At 33.0% G+C, this 8554-nt stretch overlaps 1 pseudogene; it reads right to left on the bottom strand.

Annotated features, from left to right (window-relative positions):
* Positions 1-6451: 6451 nt before the first annotated feature.
* On the bottom strand, positions 6452-7879 carry LOC112029628 (probable flavin-containing monooxygenase 1; annotated as a pseudogene).
* Between the last annotated feature and the right edge of the window lie 675 nt (positions 7880-8554).

Here is an 8554-nt window from a genome sequence, read left to right as displayed (position 1 = left end):
ATGAATAACTGCATTTCAATAGAAATGACTCACATGAGCCAAAATATCTTTTCCCTTTATTATTGGGTCTCAAACTTTTCACAAACTTTACTTGAACATACATTTAATCATATTTAAAGGGGTGGAGATGGAGATGATTCATTTGTTCCTCCATACTACAAAAAGCATAAGACAGAGATTTTGAAGTTGCAGGAAGTTATTGAAGGCTTGTATCTTGTATGCAACACTACTCCTAGGACATTCCCGTCATTCCCATCTCCAATTGAGGCTAATTTATAGGATTTAACTATACCAATCATTGCCACAGACTCGAAGATAAAGCCAATTATCACTTAAGAAACCAATAATACTCCAATCATTGTATCCGACTCCATAAAGTGGTGGAATAAGGAAATAATAATGGATCGACTTTGATAAGAACATTGGCAATTGTATTAAGCAACCCATCATTATGCAGTGTGGATAACATCAAGAACAAAATATTCAGAGGAACAGATAAAACTTTGATATACACTTATCAAAAAGAAAGAGAAGTCAGTCATATTTAAACAATGAAAATAAGACATTACATAAATTAAAAAGAAAGGTCCAATGATAGTAAAAAAAACCAGTAAATGAAACATGTTGAAAGGGAATTCCAAAGAGAAGAAAAGCTTGATGGAATGAAATGCACAAAGGATTAAAGTGCATTTTTCATATTTTTCAATCAACACCAGATCACAGCACACATATGAGATATAATATGAGATTCCTAAGAAGCATTAAGGTTTGATACAAATCAAGAATAAAATTCACCTACATTATTACATCAATACTTTTCTGCCTACCTCAAAACAAAATGATACCAAAGGAAACAGCAGATGATACTCCTTTTTCAGAAGTAGAATCACTCTTCTCCCTCTCCATGCAAGGTTTCATTTGTTTCTCACTTACATAAGAAAATCCTATGATTATTACTAACAATTTAACTTCTTATCCAGACAGCTCGGTCGCTCCATCAAGTAACACAAGGCTTTCCATGAAAGTAGTAGCTATATGTGGAACATCGTTGACACCAAGATCCTTCTCACGTAAAGGTAAAATGTCAAGCGAAAAAACCTCATTGCTTGATGTAGAACAAACAGCACATGCCTTCCTTGAACAGCAGGAGTGTAGGAAGTCACAACGCAAGATCAAAGGGGGGTGCCAGTAGGGGGCATCGGGGTAACAGTGTCGGAATTGCATGAAATTTGGCAGGTTGAAGGGAAACGACGTTCTGATCCAGATTCATGATATCATGAACGTCACCAAAATTTAGGCGAATTCCTTCATTAAGGCCCCGATAACAGCGTTTTTGCTATTTATAGTAATATTTGTTTTTCCTTAATAACTTTTAGTTTAAAAGTCAGAATAAGGTCCCGTCTGTTTTGGGACGACCCTTAAGGTCAGTAGTTTATGATTCTGTAGTTAACTCAATTTTGCCATTTTTGGTAAAATTCGGTAATTTTGTCCCCTAATCGCTTAATTAGCGCGAATTAGGGTTTTAAACGTTTTTCTTTAGTATTTATATGTTTTGTAGCCGTCAGAGGCAAATTAGACTATTATCAATAAACACAGACTTTTGTCAAATTTTCTTCTGGTGGATTCCAGTTTTATCTCCTTGTGGATTCAGGGAAACCCCTCGTGGATTCGAGGTTTTACTACCAGAAACTAACAGTTTAGTTTCTGTTCCATCAAGAGAGCATCGTATGTGTTTCTCTTCAGGCTTCCGCGACATCATTGCTCCTCTGTTCATCGTTGGATTCAGGATTAACTTCCTTCGTAACTAGCAGTTCCCCAAGACTAGTGCATTAACCAAAGACACTTGCATTTTCAAATCGGAGAAAAAAAAGTTTACTCCATTATTCATGTACACCATACTCTCCCATCACCCAAATGAATAATGACTGATCCGATACATTGTCTCTGTAGTCAATGATGTTGTAGCTGACTAAGCGGCAATCAAATGTTATGATGGCCAGTTTCCCCTTGAACACCATCAGACATTTTTGTTTCGTAATTAGACCTTGTGGTAGTAGTTGTCCTCCATCAGGGAGTGCTATCTCTCCAAAGTCATCATTATTGACACCAAATGACAAAATCATGTAATGTTGCTGTCTAGCTTCTTTAACCCATTATACCCGTGCCAACCAATGCAAAGCCCCACTAACAAATACGGAAGTCTGATTATTGTAAGGGTCCAGAGCACTGTTTGTCAATGAGATTCCAACCCTTCTCCAAGAGTTGGAGCTCAATGTGCAAACCTCAGTCTCAAGCTCAACCCCACCGTGGTTGGGTGAACGGATTTGAGAGATCTTGACAACCTTGTTGTCATTGGTCTCGGACTGATAAGCAAATCCAGTAGACATGACCCAAGGAAGTTCGGTTGGGAAAAAATCAGGCAACCTCTTAAATTTTCTAATGCTGGGGTTCCACAAATATATAACACCAACAACAGTATGAGTGGAAGTGATTGTTAATGCAGTGAGACACACCAGGCCATTGCATGAAGTAACATACTTGGCACGGGATAAAAGAAAAGCAGAGGGAATTGGGTACTCAGAAATCCTATTAAATGTGTGGTCGTAACCACCGATGCTTTGGATGGCACTGTTAGAAGGTTTATAAGATAAGTTGCTGTTGTTGTTAAAATTAAGATTAAGGTGGGTAGAGATGAAATTAGGAGTGGTGATTAATTACCAACAAAAACCAACAAGATGAAGAGAAAAAGGAAGGTTGACGATGATTAATTACACAACAATTAGAATCTAATGGGACATTAAAATCTTGACAAAATATGAGATGGGTTCCTCCGCCTTTGCTGCAGTAACATGAAGCATGCATTGTTTTTATCGACCTTTTGTTTGTAGTAATTGTTAGAATATAATAATGACAGGCTTTCTTATTTTATTTAGGGAAGCCAAATTAGCGTGTCAATTACGGAGTAGATGTAGAGCAACTGAATAGTATATATGGTAAACAATCAATCATTAAGAGTTTTTTAATGCCTTCATGGCCATGCCTAACTGATCGAGTTTCTTTATCAATCAATAAATAATGTGTTTTTAGTGTACATAGCGGAAGAAATAATTGAACCAGACTCTCGTTCTATGTATTTCACAAACGTCACAACCTTTCGAATGTTAGGATTACAAAAATTAGATGTCCCTTCGAATCATAGATTAAATTTAGGCAATGAGAGAGAGAGAGAGTCTACCAACATGTGAACCACGACACTGCCACTCCCTACCATTGCCACACACCGGACCTCCCCTCTCCCACCACCACGAAGAAATTAGTTGGGAAAAAAAATTAAAGGGCATAATAACAATAATAATAATAACTATTAGCCTCATTACACACTACACACACTTTGCATGTGTATTGAGATTTCTTTTTGGAGCAATCAGAGAAAGAGAGACAAAGGGAAAGATAAAGCAGTATAATGAAATTTATTAAAAACAATTGCTATGTTCATACCTTCTTAATTAATTGAGTTGAGTGATTGGTTTCCTTTGACATTAGTAGGAATACAGAAATAGATGTGTATGATTGAATTTGTTTTTAGAATTTGAAGAAGAGAGAGAAAAAATGATAAAGATAGAGAGACATGTAAAATGAAATAACTGTTTATTATTGAGAGTTTAAAGTTAGTGCCAATGTGAGAGTAGATACATTCAAAAAGAACAAAGGAAAAAAATATTGACGTAACTTTTTTTTTTTTAAGGAAAAACTTTTTGTTGGTAAATCATGGAATAAACTCTTTTTAAAGCACACCACGACCGATGCAACCAAAGAACTGTAAATCACATAGTCACTAAGTCAGTAAACCTCTTAGCTTCCTTTCTAACTAGCAGTTCACCACGACCGGTGCAACCAAAGAATTGTAAATTGAAAACTTTTTCAAACCGGACAAAAAAGAGTTTATTCCATGATTTATGTACACCATAATTCACATGATGTATTAAATATAAATTATTATATAAATTTAGAATTATACCATAATCAGTTCCATGGAAAGCATGTCACATGTTGTATTAAGTTTAAATTACTATACCTTTCTCCAAAAAAAAAATAATAATAATAATAATTACTATATAAGTTTAGAATTTTAGCAATTTTTTTTTTTCCTTTTCAAATACAAGTATTATGCTTATAATGTTGAAACCTAAATGCTAAGGTAACCTACTTTTGAATATTTATTGTTTTTATTGTTTTTTTTTTTAGAGTCCATATCTCTAATTTATAATGCCTATTTTGTTTATATTTTTTAGCAAAAAAAGAAAATTCAAAAAAAAGAATCAGGCCTATTAGTTTATAATAGACTAAATGAACCGAAGTGGACCGAAATGTATTGAATGGACTGAATTGGACCGAAATATATTAGAATAGAATGAAGATTTTGGCCAAAATTGAATAAAAATTCATATTTTTCAACCCAAAAATTAAGGGAAAAAAATGATTTTTTGAGCGAAACCTAAAAGAGCAACCTACAAAAAGAGTCAATTTAAAGCCAATTAGTCCAAAAATAAACATAATTGGACCAAAGTGAATCAAATGGACCTAAGTGGATGGAATGGACCAAAGTGAATCATATGGACCAAAGTAGACTGAATTTGATCAAAGTGGACTGAATTAGACTGAAGTAGACTGAAATGGACCAAACATACCAAAGTTGACTGAATTGGATTGAAATGGCCGAAATACTATGCTAATTTGGCTCAAAATGAGTGTAACAACAATAAATGTTATGCTTTAACTTTTAGATATTATAAAGATATAGATTTGTAAGACTTAAATATATTAAAATTTGTACTAACTATAATATCACTTAAAACTAATTAGAAATTTGTTTATTATATTGTAGATGTGAAACTAACCAATCATTTCAATTTGTAAATTTTTAGTTAGTAAACAATATCATTTGAATATTCTTATTACTAGTAAAAGTTTTAATGAAAACATTCATAAGATGCATTATTTAAAAAATCTTATTGTTTGATAAATATTAATCTATAAAAAAAAATTAAAAAAAAAAAAAAAACCTTAAATGACTTCATGTACTAATAATAGATTTGGACGAAATAATCAAATTAAATCATTTAATTATTGTCTAATATTTTACAATTGAAATGGACCGAAATGAACTGAAATACTACTTTGATATTACTTAATATAAGTATAGCAACAATAAATATTATGCTACAGGTTTTAGATATTGTATTGATTATTTAAGTTTTAACTATCACTCTTGATTGCCATACGTGTGATGTTTCTTCTGTCATTGATGCTTGTCTGATATGTGCATTTTGAAGGCATGCATAGAGAACACAGTAGTACCAAACCACTTTGTTAATTACAAAGCTCAAGCATTGAAATTGCTCCCTCATTGTTTTAATTTTTTTTATTCCCATCATTCTTCTCAGTTGGTCGAGAATTAGAGCAATCTTAAGAGCTTTTACAATTGCAGAATTTGTAAAGCTGTATGGAGTTTTTTCTGCATCTCATGATGCTTCAACTAAGATAGTTGAAATGTAAATGCAGAACACCATGAGGCTGACGCTACTGCAGAAGGAGAGGATGTTACTAATGAGCTTCTAATGAACAAATCCAAACAAGGATTTTGTAATGACCTGGTTCCGTTTGGAGGAAAGTTGTGTGGAGCTGCTGGATACTCAACATAATAAGATTAGTGGCTACATGAAGAGAAGGGAGCTCAATGTGAGGAGGCTATGCAATAGGGCTAAAAGCAGCAGAAATGATAATTGATGGAGGTTGGATTCTCTCACAAGTGATAGAATTTGTAAATAGGACTTCCTAGTTTTTAGGCAGGATTTAGAGATTTTCTCAATTTGTTAAGTTTTTAGTTCGCTCAAATACTTCAGTTGTATTTTTGAATCAGATGCATTGTATTGAATTTGACTAAATTTCTCTACTTAATAAAAGTCCAATTCATAGTATTTTTGAATCAGTTGTATTTTACTTTTTGTTGCATCATTGTCACTTCCTAGATTCAAGTCTTCAAAATTCTCTTTTTTTTTTAAAACAACATTTTTTTCACATATTGTATGGAGTGCATTGACATTTTTTAACAAGAGTTCCCGAATTCTGCTGCATTCAATAAGCTTGTTCAAGCACATTGTAATCACTACTCTATATGACCACTATTTTTGCCATTCTGTTTGCAGCAAATGAAAAGATCCAAGTTGAAGATGAATAAGCCAATCATGCAGCAAAACAGAAGATCATGATACAGCTGAAGCAAGGAAAGTTAAATAATCCAATCCTATGCAGAAATAATTAATTTTTACTCTACTCATTCAAGTTTCTCACCATTTATATTCAAAACAAAATTACAAAAATAGAACCAATGCAGGATCTACTGCAATATTGGCCAGAGTATGCTTCATCCCATATTTCTACATTTTTTTTTTCAATATTTAATGCTAGGCAATTAAAATGTGCCATCAAGAAGCTCTGCCAATCATCGACATCTGGAGGTATACAAGTTTGAAACACTCTCTGAGAAACCAATTACTGCTAATTGTGGAATTTGTGATGAATGCATTCCCTGATAAATTGAAATTTTCATTCCCTCATTTTCATTATTACTTTCTAAATGCATGAGGTTTTAAACTGTCCAAGGAACCAAACACAACAATCAAAACCTTAGTCCCAAAATTTTGGAATTGATTATGGACAACGGCAGAATTAAGTATCATACAAAAGTCTAATTTTCATTCATTAAAATTTTGAATTTTGTATTACAAGTTTCTACCAAGCTTTATGCAATCTTATTTGAAAAAATCATAATGTTAAGAAGTTATTATAAGAAATACAAAAGAGATTTAATCAATGATTCAATAACCTTCTTATGATGTTAGTTTACTAATCTATCAACAAGTATGATATTAATACTTATGCTTCTATTTAAAGTTCATTTTAATATTTTGCTTGTTATTGAATTCTAATGTTATGACCCCCACCCACAAAAGAAATGAACTAACCTGTAGAGGGGAACTGTGGTATTAGGGGACCCAGCTATATGGTCCTTAAAGGTGGGGGGACACAAAAATGTCTTTGAGCTTTTCATCACCCCTGAAGCCAGTAGCCAATATGACCAAATCAGTCTTCAGAAGTTGATCCTCACCATTAGCCATAAAAACTTCTTTGCGGAAGCTGAAGCTCGTACCTTTTTTCAAAACGATGCTTCCCTGTCATAGAATTTTTCTGGCATTATCCAGATTAAACAAGAACTGAATTGTTGAAGGAAACTATGTTTTGGTACCATTCCTAAGTTTGCCAACTGAAGCTTCTTTTTTATATAACTTTCAATAAATTTGGAGAATGTCTATCTCTGTTATATGATATAAGGTTTTTGAGCTTCAACTCTTAGGAGATCCTTCTTCAAGGGTATTAAGATATATATATATATATATATATATGAATTGATAGCTCCGCAAATCGATTAAGGTATAACGAAGGTAAAGGTACACCCCAGGGAAAGAAATCAGGAACAATCCAACGTTCGGTCTTGTATAGTACAGTGCATAGATGGTCAATGACTGCAAATTTAGTGTAAACCAGTGAAAACAATATGTATAAATCTGAGTAATGGAGCAGATAATTAAAAGTACTTTTCATGCGTATGCCTTAATAATTAAGTAAATTCTCCCTAGCAAATGACCTTATTAAAGTTGTGTCTTTTATAAAACCTACAAGTTCTACATTGTAATATTAGTGAATTTTTTTTATACCATTTGCTATTGAATGCCATAGCAATGTCCAATGCAGATTTTTGGAATCCCACAACAGTGACTTGCTTCCCTTTGACAAGCTTAGCTGCATTTTCATAATCCATGACTGCTACCACTATCGAAACCGTACCTTTAGGAATCTTCCATTTGTGAAGGCGATTGAAAATTTATCCCCTGTATGCATAGCTTTTGTTTTGCCTAGGATTTGTGTTTCAGTAATCATCCATGTGAAAATTTTAGAGATTGTAACATTTATCCTTACATAAAACTTCATTCTAGTGATTCTGGAGATAAAGACAACTGATGTGTTGTTTCTTGTTACCTTGCAGGTAGAAATTATATATTTTTCAGTTAATCATAGTATTTGGTTTAATCTGGTTTCACAGAAAATAAATACAGAATTGGTGCTTCCCTATGTTGTCTGTGGAAAGTGAACGCATCTCGGTCCAAATAATATTGTAAATTCAAGATGGGAGTCGCCAAAATCTGGTTTATAAGTTTCTACAAAACCAATTGCATTGGCAGTTTATGGTCAAAATGTCCATCTCTACATGTTTTTTTTCTTGTGGGACTAAGCAATCCATCTCTACCATTTGATTTGGAATACTAGAGCTTCCTCATGTTTTTTTTTTTTTTTTTGATAAGTAAGAAAATGTATATTCAAAAGGCTATTTTTTGCAAAAAGAGCATAAAGCAAAACCAAAAGCTACAAAGGAAAGCAAAAAGAAAACAAAACAAAAAATAAAACTAATTACAAAAGAGGAGAGAACAAAGGAAAG

This window comes from Quercus suber, unplaced genomic scaffold, assembly GCF_002906115.3.
Source record: "Quercus suber isolate HL8 unplaced genomic scaffold, Cork oak 2.0 scaffold_38, whole genome shotgun sequence".
Taxonomy (NCBI): Eukaryota; Viridiplantae; Streptophyta; class Magnoliopsida; order Fagales; family Fagaceae; genus Quercus; species Quercus suber.
This window is presented reverse-complemented; position numbering and strand designations above follow the sequence as displayed.